This window comes from Strigops habroptila, chromosome 3 (assembly GCF_004027225.2).
Source record: "Strigops habroptila isolate Jane chromosome 3, bStrHab1.2.pri, whole genome shotgun sequence".
Classification (NCBI taxonomy): Eukaryota; Metazoa; Chordata; class Aves; order Psittaciformes; family Psittacidae; genus Strigops; species Strigops habroptila.
The window spans coordinates 22,205,719-22,220,750 of NC_044279.2; positions in this window are offsets into that span (position 1 = coordinate 22,205,719).

Consider the following 15,032-nt stretch of genomic DNA (forward strand, 5'->3'; position numbering starts at 1 on the left):
CCATCCTATCAAGGAATGCAGAGTGATGTACAAGGCGCTATGTTCATGCTTAGACCAACCTTTTGTACCTCCTTGGCTGACCTCTGCTCATTGAGCCCAGCTTCAGGCACTTGTTGTCACAACACAATGCCATGGATCTGAAAGAGGTGCCTCATCCTCCCTGATGGTGCCAGATGCCTGTACATGGCAGTTCATGGCTTTTTCATGCAGATCATGCTTAGGCCCAGCCAGAGGAAAACAACTAGCACAGGGTGTGATCTGCAAATGTCTCCTCTGCTTCAGCAGCTTAGTCAGGACCCACTGCATCCTAGTTACTGTGCAAAATCTTCTCTTCTGGTAAACATAGGGCTTAGTGAATGAAAGGGATGAGGTTTTATACAATAGCTTAAAGGTTAGTACACATTCCAATTTTCAAGTGTTTTAAATACAGAGCAATAAGGTAACATAAGAGGGAGTAAGCCTCCATTCCACCTGTTGAAATGAGGACACTGATGCTTCAGAGAACAGGGGGAGAGCCAGCCAGAGGAACCTACTGTTTGCTAGTTGACAAGGACACTGCTACTGTTATAAAGGGATCAGTTATAGGCTATATACTGTTGCCTACTGCATACCCAAACTCCATACTCCACATGAAACATCTTAATGATGGGAGAATTATTATGAGAAGTGAACTGAAAATTCTGTAACTGCTTTTCCTGAAAACCTTTCTGAGATCAGGCTCTGTATGTCTATGGGAGCTATACATATAATGCAATTCTCATGCTCATTATAGGGAAATTACCAAACATATTCATCTGAGAGAAAAAATATGTGCATTGTCTACAAACGTTCTTGCTACAATAGCATAAATAGGTTGCTGTCTGTAATTTTCTTCTGGTTTGTATATCACAATAATTTGTTCTTTAAGAAGCATTTTCTTTCTTAGAACCTATAGTTTTGCAAGATTTCTGTGCCAAATTAGTCACTTAAATCGACCAAATCTTACATACAATACAGTGGAACCTGGTAATTAACCCTACAAAGATATTAACAACACAAAAATGGAAGAAAACCTCATAAACCACGTTGTATTGTATCTAGCCCTGTGGAGGCAAACTTGCTGTTGCTTTGTCTCTTTGTAACATATACAGGTGGCAAGGGAGGCCTATAGTGACAGCAAAGGCTTCTCCCTTTTCCCTTGGCACTTCAATGGGTAAAGTGAATTGAACAGACTAAAATCAGTCACCTGTGGTGTGATTGACTTGTGACTGTGTGACATATCAGCAGCTACAGGACATGTTAAATTAACTCTATATCTGCCCTGGTGAATTTCAAATTAGATGTGGTCTGATTTTCTGTGAGACTGACATGTGAGAATCCAGTTCTTTTGGGATACTTTATTGTTCGTGTCGGAATCATCTTTCTTTTGTTTTCCTCTCTATTCCTGTACTCCCACCAGTCACCCAAAGCGCTATGCAAAACTATTTCTTCCAGTGTTCAGAGGCTTTTTCATGTCCACCTGGGACAGCCAACGTTCACTTCCATTTTGCCCTACTTCTTGCGGCCTTGCCACTCCCTTGTGTAGTTTGTATCACATCTTGGGTTAAATGAGGGTCTTTGTTACAAGTCAGTTTTCCTTTCTTCTTTGTCTGGCTGCCTGGTTGTTTCAACCCTACAAAATAGTCTGAGTAATAATATTTCCCTCTGATTAGATAAAGTACGTAACAACTTGTGACATGCTGCAAAGACTCTGGGAGTATGTCTACAAGCAGAATCTCAGGAAAAAAAACGATAAGCAGCACAAAAATTTTGGACTGAGCGGAAGTTAATGTGTGTAGGGGAACGTATAATGACTGCAGAATCACTGTTTCATGCAAAACGCTCAGCGGGACTGGTCAATAGGGCCTATAAACACCTTTTGAACTCATAATCAGTCCACTGTGTTAGGCAAATATAGCCTAATTCCCTCCCCCATTCCCCGCAAGTGAGAAAATTGAATCTGCTAATTGAATATCCTATTTCCCTGCAGAGGGTTATAATAGCTTAGAAAACAAGAATGCAAATGGATAATTATAGACTTTTTTCCGCAAGTGGGAATGGCTTGCCCTGAGGTGGATGATAGAGTTGCTATGCCTATCTGTTTGCCTTCTGAAGTAGCTCTAGAACTTCTACGGTTTAGATAAATGGGGAATTTAGTTCATGAGTTTAGGGATTAGAAAAGTGGAGTTTCTAAGACCAGACTGGTGCAGCAATACCGGTTTTGACCTTTGGTTGATTTTAAAACACTCAGCTACAAACTTATTGGCAGATCTTAATCTGTTTCATGGGCAGCTCTGTCAGCAGAAGAAGAGAAAGGAATAGACAGAGATGAGTTGCAGTCTGGCCAGTCTTCAGAAAATCAACTATCATTCTTGCAAGGGAAGCTCTAGTTTCCTCTAGAGGGCACTACTGGAAGCCAGGAGATCACACTGTACTTCAGGGCCAGTGTAACTTTGAGGCATATAAACTTAAAGTTGTTCGGAAGCTCTGACTTTGAGAATACTACAATTTCTAATCATAGTTGATTACTTTTGAGGTATCCTTGTCCTTTTTATATGGTGCAAGTTGCTTTGGTACAGGTGACTGCATGGAACTTTGTTATGCAGTTATGATCAGGGTCCCAATGTATATTAGTACACAAAAAATAATAAAAATACCACCCTTTGTTAATTTTGCTTATGTCTAATTACACTTTGACTATATTTTAAGAAAGAAAACACAAACATTTTCTTTATTTTCTTCTTAATGAATTTTGTGAATTGTATGTATTTTAGAAGGAGGATATATAAAGCTTCCGCTTCTTATGCTTCTTAATTCTTCTGAATGATAGCTTTTACCCGTTTCATCAGGCACCAAAATATTTGTAACATGAAGAATTTGTTCTTGTCAGAAGGTTCAGAAAGCAATAGATCCCATGGTTCTTCAAATCTTTTTTTCCAGTTCACATTTTGAGGGACAACACTAATGATACTTTTACTTTGAAAATTAATAGCTCCAAAACAAACGCAAAAGGTGCTAAAAACTACAGACAAGAAATAAATACAATAAATACAAAGGGATGTACTGGTACATTAGCAGAGTAAATATGTGCAGAGTCAGTTTCAAAGTACACACAGAGGTGTTTGCAGTGATTTCAGTAAAAGTTTTGAATATTTTATATTCAAATGAGATTGTAACATTGTCTGAGATATAGCTGAGGTTTTCTGGAATGTGTTCCTAACTATGCTTTTTGTTTTACCCCAGTAGCTAACCACTGCATTCTAGCAGATACTTAGCTCATATGAGATAATATACTGTAAGTCACTGTTAATTTCATTATAGTAATTGATTAACAATTTATTTTAGTGATTTCTTTTTAAGTATAGTTGTGCCCATTGAAGCAGGAAGCAAGATAACATATAAAAAAATTGCTTCTTAATTGAAGTTTTAATTTTGATGAAAAGGAGACTTTTTAACCTGGAAATGAGATGTTTCATTGTTCACAGGAGAGAGTGAAAAAAAAAGTATTTTTTGTCACTGACCTCAACTTTTCATCAAAAAAGAAATTGCTTGCATGCTTTTTTGTTGCACATTTCTTATGAGGAAATAGACTATACAGTCAGCTAGAAACATAACTGCATCTGAGCTGTATCTAGAAAAGCCAGTGACAATGCTCATTGTCCTGAGTGATCAGATGTAGTCTCTGACCAGGGAAACAAAAGGATGGGGGAATAACCTGAAGGCTCCAGCCCCAAGGGCTCTCCTCTTCCCTGTGTGTCAGCAGCAAAGACTCTTCTCCAGCAACAAAAGTCGTTGTTATTAAAGGGAAAACCAGACAGTTCTGAAAAGGTGAACAGATTATGGAAGACAACTGTTTGTGAAACTAGAGTTGTCTTAATGGCACAAAGGGGCTAAAGTTTGCTTTCCTCCCTTAAATTCTCTTCAGGATAATTACTGTTTCCTGGAACTCGCTGAGCTAGTATCTGTTGCACTGCTAAGTGTGGAGCCAAAATACCTCAGAGTGTGAAATATCGAAGGATAAGAGCTTGGAGGAGTTCATTAAATTACTTCCCAGTTCATCCTCTGCTCTACAGCTCCATAAGGCAGTTTAGTTTCTTTGACAGTCTGACCTTTCTGTTTAAATAGGTTGGCTTGCCACAGAGATGGTCTTCTGGGGCTTTTGAAGCCAGAGATATTTTGTGCTTAGTAAGACACTTTAAAACTTCCACTTGTTCTCATTCAGATTACTTTTAGGTGTCATTCACCTCTTGCACTTATCCTTGGTTGTCCAACCTCGCTGATTTCTTTCTTGATTTTGTAATGCATTTTATGCCCAGATAACTTCCAGAAGAAAAATCAGGATCAGGCATGGAAAAGCACAATGCCTTTAGGCAGTGTCTCCTTTTTACTTCTTTCCCCATTTCTCGGAGAATCAGTAAAGGTGTGAATACCCTCCATACCCTGCCAATAGAATACTCAGTAATGTCTCCATTATCTTTCCTGAGAGGATAATTTACCCTTTCTAAACTCAAGGATAAGATTTTTTACATTTAAGAACTGGTATGCAATTTTCTTCTGATGCTACTGTATATCTGGTTTCTGACAGACAAACATATATCCATATGTATAATTTTAACTTTTTTTTTAAGGTTCTATCTAATAGTAGAAAAACAGAACTGATCATCCGGGGATATATATGTATGGTTTTGTTTGCTTAAACTTGGGAAATGCCTTTGTTCTATGCTGCATTTTTAGAACAAGCTACCAGGAAAGGCAGGGAATAAAAAAAAAGTTTGTAAAATAAGCAGTACACTGTACAGCACATACCAAACAAGAGCAACATTAACAAATTAATTGTTTATGTTAATAAATTAATTAATTTTTGCTGTTAATAAACAACAAAATGTTGGCCATGTCAGTCCTAACTGCATCAAGTGTCAGAAATAGAAAGTAGTCCAATCCCATCTAGAAATAATTAATGGGAATACTGTAGTAAATTAGCATAACAAATAACATTATAATTACAGGAATGATACATACAATTACTAAGAAGCAACCATCATTAGGAAGAGAGCTATGTTACTGCATTCATATTTACATAATTCACAGTTGTACTACTCATTGAAAGTTATCCCAAGATGAATGGCAACCAACCCGTATTAGAAAATATCAAATCAGTATTCTCAGGATACTGGGTAATCAAAGTCGGGTTGGATTTTTTTCTTTTTTTTTCTTAGTGAATGGTTAATTTGCTCCCAAATCCTCCATTGAACACAGAGTTTTGTTTGTCCCAGTGTTCATGATTCTCATCCAGCCTTTCAGAAGGCAGAGCACTCACTCTGAATACACAAGGGTTAAATTTTTAATCAATACTTGAACCCTCCTTACCCACCTCATCCAAATGCATCTCACCTGTCTTACTCTTTTCCTGTGGAAGGGTTGGGTAAGTGGCTCTAATCATCTCTGTTGCATCTATGAATGCACTGTTTTTCTGCTCTATGTAAAAAATTTGAATGTGTAAATACTGGAACTCAGATCTTCTGCTTTTGTGTTCTAATCTCTGGAATAGTCCAGTGTTCATGTGAGACATTTCACACTTATCTAATTTGAATTTTTCCAAAAGATTTCTAATTTTTTTTTCTGTCCTTCTAAAAGGAAGGACAGTTAAGCCATTCATCTGAAGTGGCTGATCTAAGTTCAAATCTCTTTTTCCTGTAATGCAGGGGAGGGAGCAGAATCTATCTTCTCTTACATTCTTGACATTCTAGTAAACTGAGTGGAGTATTGAGAAAAAATACCCTTAATTATGTCCTTTTGGAGTTTTGCCAGTCTATGAGAAATACTTAAATATAGTCATTCTGATCTCTGTGGAAAGCTAGGCTCTTGTATATGTTACCAGTATTTCAGTAAAATTCTCATTTCCCATCACTCAAAAATACATTTTATTTACCCAGGGGGAAAACAAACATTGCACAAAAATATCCTAACTACATTACAGTACATTATTAACTTATGTTCCTTCCATTTTCAGTCAATTCTATGATTATATTGCTATTGTTATGCTTTCAAGACACTAACTATAACAAACCATACTGGAATTCAGTAAGGGCAAACACAGGATCAGTTGTAGGCTGTTTACTTCTATCTGTAGTCAGGTTCTAGACATTTAAAGGAGTCCATGCCAAAAGCTGTAGAAGCAAGATTAGGTTTTCAGTTTATTCTTAATTCTATTTTTTAATTAGAATGTTGTCCACATTTTCCATTCATTTGTCATGAAAGAGTTGGGATTAAGAAGAAATAAAACTCACTTCCATGAAAACACGACAGAGTTCTGTGTATTCTATGTAGAACAGTTTCCCTATGGTCAACTCAGAATTGTCACACAGGAGAACCTATAGAAAATATAAAATAAATGAGGTGTGGACAAAGAGTGCAAAGTGGGCATTGATGAAATTTAAAATGAGCTTTCCCACTTTGAGAAGAAATCAAAATATGCTTTCAGTAATATTCATGGATAATATAATGTTGGCGTTCCTTAATTAAATCACATATTAAAAAACCACCCTGCTATGCTGCCTTGCTTTGCCCACAATTTGAAATTCTCAAATGGTTTCTATTGTTACAATAGTAGTCTCATATTCTTACATAATAGATAAAAATAAATGTTACTGGGTCTATTGATTTTGTCCAACTTTCAATTCTTGCTTTAGCTAAGTAAAGTAAAGTAACCAGCCAGGCTCCCTGTACTGGAAAGATAAATACTCCTCCACAGAGCAGTTCAGAGCACCTCAGTTAGGGCCCTCTGAACCACTCTCTGGAGGAACTGACTCCAATCTGCTGGTGATAAAGGCAACCTACAGAGGCTGCCTAGGCAACCGGATAATTTGAATGGCCAAAACTGAATGTTATCAATGCTTATTCCCATTTCAACACCTAACATGAGCACACTGGCTTTGAATAGCAATGAATGTTAAGCAACCTATTGAAATAGCCTTGAATACCTAGTGTCTGCTTTTTCCTTGTTTTTCACTTCCTTTCTCTCATACTTTGCTAGAGGTGCAGAACAAGATTTTAAAAGTTATTTAGGTGCCTAAGTGGCAAACTGGTATCTAATAGGATTTTCAAAAGTGCTTAAGTGCTGTTGGAGTTTGGTACAAAATAGAAGATCTTCAAAGGAATCTAGGAAGAGAATTTTCCTTTATACCAGGGAAAATCAGAATTTTTGGAAACCCCATGGATCATCCATCTGCTCTTGAATACCTAAACATCTCTACAAGTCTGACCTAGAGCCTTCTGCAAGGATTCTCCTTCACACTGCCATACTGATGTTTTCCACAGATTTAGCCAGAAAACTCCAGAGGTGTGTAAACTCCCCAAGATTATTTTTAAGTTCAGAGATGTGTTTTCTGTCATTGCTGTTGCAGCACGCTGTGTTTCGTTACGTATTTGAGCAGCAGGATTAGAGTGAGACAAAAAAAGGGGTCATCAAAAGGGGCCAAGGGGACTTATTCCTCCTCAGCATGATAATGAAGCAGAGCTGTGTACACATCAAATAACAGAAGTAGATCAATACTATACTCATAAAAAGTAAAGCTGGAGCTTATGTTTTGACTTTTCCAGGGCCTTATTTTGCATTATTTTTTTGCATTTTGCATTAGACCAAAACCCGATCTGTTTTTAGGGTTTTGGTTTGTTTGTTGGTTTTTTTTTTCCCCAAGCCAAATTGGTACAGCAGATCAAGTACCTCCTTTTATCTGCCACAATCCTCCATTTGGTATTTCTGCTTGCATTTGCTACCATAAAGGACTCCTTGGGGGATTATTCCTGGTTATTCAGGGATGTAATCATGAGCAATGTGATAAAACATAACCTTCTAGGCAGCAGAAATCCAGCTCTACAGCAAAGCCTGTCAGTTCTGCTGGTTTGAAACTGTAGCTAGTTAGGTTTGACTCTGGAGTAATAGGAAAGTCCACAACACTTTTTCTGGAGAGGGGTCTTTCCTGTCTCTTTAAAGAATTTGAGAAGGGTATCTTTTGTAAATGGAGGCACATCACCCACTCACCCTACTTTGTTTCTGACATTGCTAATCCTGTTGCGGTAGCTATGTGGCATTTTTTTTTCCAATTAGCTTTTCAAAGAATAATCGGTCATCTCTCCTGTGGAGCAGGCTTGAGAGCTTGGACTTAGTTTCTGTGTGGGAAAACTGGCGAATGTGGTAAATCTCCCAGATATAAATTGTCTTTCCTAGGAGATTTAAGCCTTCATTATGTCTAAGTACTTCAGGTTACACCACCCTTGTTTTCTTGCTAAACTGCTTACTGTTGCCTGTAAAACTGCAAACAGCTCCAAAACATTGCTGGCAGGCCAGCATATTTCATTTACATTATTAGGGGAAGAGCCACTTCTGGATGCTCTACTAGTGACATGTATTTTCTGGTTGTGTATCACTAGGAATACTTGCCCATAAAAGGAATTGAAGTGCTTTTTAATAATGACTAAAGCACAGTAATTGTAACAGAAAACTATTGACTCGCCTAGTTCCCTGAGTACAGCATCTTGTGGTTAACTTTCAGAGCTTAGCTGGCACTCAGACATGAAGGAAGGCAATCACTCAGGTCAGAAGGAAAATCCTAGCAGAGACAGAATAGGCTCTACAAATCGCAGGTAAACACTCAAGACAGGTATATATTAGATTTACTTTGTCTGAGTTCAATTTAAAACAAATTTCTGCTGTGTAGAAACAATAGAAGGCAGAAAAGAAGGACCAGGTTTTAGAAGGATTAGAAGTATGATTTAAAAACAGTAAACAATATCCTGACTTCGTCCTGGGTTCAGCTCTAACAGTTATTTTTCTCCTTCTTTGTAGCTGATGCAGTGATGTGTATGCTGCTACTTAGGTCTGAGTATTTGTATTGTAAATCCATCACCACCAAAACTCACGGTTGTCTTCTTTTCTGTATTATGTTGAACATAGGAAAAGGAAGATTAACACTCTTTTCATTTATCCCCTAGTTCCACACTCCTTTCTGAAGAGTCTGGAAATGCACCAAAATCCTATGTCTCTTGAACTCAGAAGAATGTCCAGCAGGAATGTCTCAAGGACAGTATAAAGAGCTAATACTATCTATTACCCAGAAGTAGGTGATGCAGATAAAAAGAGAGATATTTTTCTACCCAGCTCACCACCAGCTTCAGAAGCAGAAGAACTGTTTCTTTTCTTCAGAAATAATTAAAAAATAACGGAAAGGAAAAAAAAAAAGTACTGATTAAATATATACTGCAAGAGTTACTAAATTAAAAAAAAAAATCATAGAATATTATTTTATTCCTGGAATTCAAATGAGTAGATGAATTTGGGATTCTCAGTGAGTCCTTGCCCAGCAGTTGCTGGAGAAACTACCACACTGAGAAAATAGGCTCCAGGAGGCTACTTCATTGTTTTCTGTAACTTGCTCAGACAAAGCACAGAGAAACCAACTGCTGGGAGAATTATTCCAAGGACTTCTGCTGCTGTCATCACCTTACAAGTCTTTAAAGTGTTAGAATCTACAATTAAGAGTATAAAAAGAGCTTGCCTTTTTTTTTTTTTTTTTAAGGGTGGACTGGTGAATACATGTCCTTGCAGACTGGGAGACTCAAGGACATGTAATAAGTCCTAGATGTCCTCTGCTTATTGTACACCATCTAGTACTATACAGCTAACACATAGTTTGGAGAAAATACGTAAGAGGAAAATTTTGTTCCCATGGCTGAGTTCTGTTATCAACTAACACTACTCTTTGAGATCTGGGTTGTTTTTTTTTCTGGTTTTTTTCTTTTTCTTTTTATCCCTTCCCTCTCAGGTTATGTCTTGTTTTATAGCTAATTAGTAAAATTCAACTTTTCCTTGCAATAACTTCAACGTGAGAATATTTTCTATTTTTTTTCTCAATTCCATCTTGAGCTGTGCAGAAACTCTGGTCTGATCACTGAAAATAACATCTTTACTTCACAATGTAATTATAACCGATAAACAAGCTTGTTTCACCATGTCTGACATGCAAAGCTTTTACTCAGGCTGGAAAACAATTATCAGAGATGAATTCTTATTAAAGGGAATATACTGTACTAGCAGTATTAAAAGAATTTTTAATTAAATTCTTTGCATTCCTGTGTTCCTCCTGAGCTCAAAACAACCTGAAGTTATTTGTGTTTAGATTTGCAGATTTCTGTAGGCCTCTGCTATGCTAATTGTATTAAACCCCCTACTAGTAAATAATTTGGAGGACACAGACAGGGGTGTGAGTAAGGATCAAAAATAATAATGAGAGAGTGGGAAAATCTAAGATTAATACAAGTCTCAGAATTCTTGCAGCAGGCAAGGTATGGAAATATCTATTCTGGTGTCACTATTTCAACAAAAGCTAGTGTGGGTCCTTGTTTTGGAGTAGCTATTTTGATTGATTTCCAGCAAACTTTTGGCTTCAGAATGAAAGAATGCTCAGTTGCATTTTAAGAGCATTGCATCTATTCTTTTTTTGTCCATGGAGAGAGGACTATGTACAACAAATATGGGCACTTAAAAGCCCCAGTGTACTAGCAGGACTGGCTCAACAGATGTAGCAGTCCTGCAATATCTACTTAGTCCAATAATGAGACCAAGCATATCTGGCACAGAAATACGCAAAGGAGACATTAAAATGGTTTGTCATTTAAAATAAAAAATATCCAAAAACCTTTAAAAGATTATTATTCCACTGAATGTAGATTCTGATTAATACAAGAATTTTACATACTGCTCTACAATCATAATATGAACCAACACTTTCTTGGTTAAAACTATATTCTTGTCATGACTTTAGGCCAGCTTGAGCTCACTCAATATGGCTGGTAAAGGAAGAAAAGGATTGCAAATTTGTTTCAGGGTGTATATATTATGCTTGTTTGTATCAAAAGTTAATGCATTTTTTATTAAATAAAAATAGAAGCAGAGGTTACAAAAAGCACAAGTCATTCTTCGGATTGGAAAATTGAACACAGTTCATCCTTCAATCAGTTAAATGCTTTTATCACCGGGCCAGAGAATCGATTGTCCTTATGCATGTTCTTTTTTCCTCTGCTTCCAGTTAATCCTCTAATATTCCAAGCAAAGGTGAACAGATTTTTTATCTCATTTTTAAAACACAATATACCTTAATAGTTTCAGGGTGACCTTAGTGAGTCAAAGATGTGAATTTAATTCCTGTCAGGAACAGAAAGGATTTGGACACAGGTATACCACTGCCTATCTAAATCTCATAACTGCTGAACTGTTAACTAAAGTTATTTGGCCTTGATTTGAGGGAAACATTTGACCTCTGCTTTCGTCAGAAAGGACTTAAGCTGCATCCTTCATGGGAGGCCTGAGTGCCACGAGTGCCGAGTAAAGTGTAGCGACCCGTTACAGCTCAGAGATGCCTTGAGAGGGGAGGATTCACATGGTCTCATCAGCGAAAGAAGGCTAACTTTCAACTCCCTTTTAAGAAGACCACATCTTCTCCTTTTAAGTGCATGTAACAGGAGTTGGTAGGATTCTGACCAAAGCAGATGGGGAGGATAAGTCATTTAGCTGCTGGGGGAGCAAGTGCAGTCTTCCTTTGCTCCTCTGCAAGAAGGCAGAGGGGAGTCATCGTGGCAGAAAGGTTATCAAGCTCCAGCTCAAGCCACCGGCTGGACCACGTTAGTAGAACAGGTTTCCATGTGCTGCAGTCCTTGCTCATCATGTTGACTTTGCTGGATCTTTTTTTCTGAAATAGCTGATTCTTCCTCTGCATTGTATAAAGCTTGTAGCTCAGGGCTATGGATTTTGGTTTTGTTCCCCTATCTCATTTTCTTTCTAAATTTAAATTTTAGTTTTCTTTGGAGACTATGGGAGTTGGGATTTTAAATGCTATTAAAACCTGATCATCAACTATGCAACAGTTGACAAGAGCAAAGCTGCCATGAACACCCTTGAAGAGCAAGTATGAATGCAAGTTCTTTTGTGATATTCAAGACAACCAGATGGTGATTCTGTGTGCTTCCTGAGTCTGATGGTAAATGTTACATATTCTACTGTTATGATTGATCAAGGAATCTATACTAGCACTTTCTAATTCCATATTTTGTTATGCTAGCCAGTGATCTAAATCTCTAGACAACCGGAAAAAAACATAATTTCTTCGTTTCCCCCAATTCCCCAGTATGAAGACAGGCTGAGAAAGTTCAGCCTGGAGAAGAAAAGGCTGCATGGATACTTCATAGAAGCCTTCCAGTATCTGAAGGGGGCTTACAAGGATGCCGCAGAGGGACTTTTCGTCAGGGACTACAGCAATAGGACAAGGTAATGGGTTTAAACTTAAACAGGGGAAGTTCAGGTTAGATAGAAGGAAGAAGTTCTTTACTGTGAGGGTGGTGAGGCACTGGAACAGGTTGACAAAAGAAGTGGTAAACACTCCATCCCTGACAGTGTTCAAGGCCAGTTTGGACAGAGCCTTGGGTGACATAGTCTGTGGTGAGGCATCCATGGCAGGAGGGGTTGGAACTAGATGACCGTAAGGTCCTTTCCAACCCTAACTATTCTATGATTCTATTCTATGATTCTATGATTTCTTACTCAGCTTCAGATGAGCCTTTTTTATTTAATATATTACTGTTAATGAAAACAGGTATTATATCATTTTCTTGGAAATTTGTTGTCATAATTTCAAACATAGAATTTCTCTTACCCCTGTTTAAACTCTGAGTGGCTTTTGATGTGCAAGAAATTGTGTTTTCCCTCTTCATGACTTGTAACAGTGTACACACCATTGTCTGCACAATTCTCTTTTAATATTATAATGGATATGCTAAAAAATTAGTAGAATAGCATACTAGCATGCATAGAAATGCTTCATGTTGTTATCCTCTACAACACAGAGAAGTTTTAATGTTAAAATTTACTTGTTTGTTACCTATTAATTTTTTCCTATAAAATGTGCCATTTCACAAATAAAGTCTGTTCCTAAATCTCTGCATTCATACCATGTGTCTGCAGCCATTGCTAAATCAGTGGAAATCTTGAATGTGGGAAGTCTACAGTTCCAAATGAATTTTAAAATATTAAATCAGTGCTATTTCCATACTGGTCTTGTGTGAAACATTTACAGTAACGTGTTATTTTCTCTGCCAGAAATCAAATGTATTCCATATAGTATAACGAAGAACTAAAGTGTGTTTATTTCAAATATAAAAGAAAATGTTCTGTTTGACACTTTCAAATATTATTTTGTATGCATGAATATAGCATGGATAAATGCACTATCTTTGCCAGAAGATAATCACAAGCTTTGAAACACCAGAGCAATAAATCTTTCAAGGATGCTGTGATTAGACCTCCTAAATACTCACAGAAAAGAAAAAAGAGATTATAGTTTAGATTATAAATAATAATAGGTTCAATCTAGTATTGCTGAAAAGAAATAACCGTTTTTATTTCTAAATATATATTTTAAATATTATGTAATCTATGTTTATTCAGCTATACCAAAGCAAATACTGCTATTGCAGTCCTTTTATAACTAAAAATATGCCTTCAGTAAAAACAAAACTATTCTCTTTGAGAACTGTGGAAGGAGAAATAGATCCAAACTAAATTGAAAAGCTACAGACCCACAGACATATTTTATGCAGCAGATCACTGTTATACATGAGATGGTAACTTCTTTCTTAGTGTTAACAAAGCTATATGGGCTGGGGGCTTCTTTGATGAACTGCTCTCATTTCTATCCTTTCTTTTTTATAAATTAATTTAACTCTTGAAAATACTAATTTTAAATGTATAGTAAGGACATGGAGACACTACAGGACAGTGGTCTAAAGTGTCCCTTCATTATATTTGTGTCTTGTGAATTTTTTTATTGATTTTTTTAGGGAGAACATGCTGACAGAAAACATACATATAGAAAAAACCCTGCCTTTAATCTATATTTATCTATGTTACTCTTCTTTCAATGACAGAAATATTTTAATTTGTGTCATCTATTAAATGCATTTAGGGAAAGTTTTCTGACACCAAAATTACATAAAAGTATAAATTTGTTATCACAAATTCTACAGTCCTGGCTACATTATATATGTTTAGTGTAACTACTAAGGATGCTGTAGCAGGTGCAATATTCACTAAAATGTCTTTATACTGGGTAATACATTATTCTTTCTGTCAAGTATTCCAATTTCTATGTGAATTCCATTTACATGTGAAAAAGTACATTTTGTGAAATGGTTTCCTATAAAAAATTAGTTTCTCAAATATTAGCAAAACTTTTAATGCTTCAAACCTGTTCTGTCACAAATCAAGTCCTGAAAATAGATAAACATTAAATACATAATATATATTAAACTATTGAATATTCAGAAACATCTTATTGTTGTTATAGGTTTATAAAATAAACCCAGCTTGTATAAATAAGGAAAAGGTGCCATCATAGTCTGCAGGTGGGATACAGCACATCAAATCCATTAGCTTTGTGTTTCAAACTGTAGATAAAAAAGATGGATATCATTGTACTTCAAGCACAACCTTGTGTGACCATGCTAATGCGAGAATAGTCCCCATCTGAGAAAACTGAGAAAATGTTTGCGTAAGTATGTGCGGACTGTGAGATCAAGGATCTTTTTTTTCAGAGGGGATAATGAGCAAAAGGAGAAGTGATAAATAAAATTCACAGAGGCACAAACCTGATAAACCACAATGGAGACCACGACAAAGAGCGACAAGCTTAAGCCACCAACTGATAGAGCATAGTCTTGGACTATGTAACTGATAAGAACCTGGGCTTTACAACTGGTAAGGCAGAAATAAGATAAACACAAGGATTTGGGAATTTGAGGGGGAGGAGCTGTGGGACTAGGCAAAACTTACTGAGGGCTGTTAAAGGAGCAGGAATTGGTAAGGAACGATAAAGAGGAACAAGTATTATAGGAGCTGGTCACATGTAAAGAGTTGCCAGTCTGTCTGATCACTGCAGCCACCCTATCTTCTTATTAAATCCTTTCTT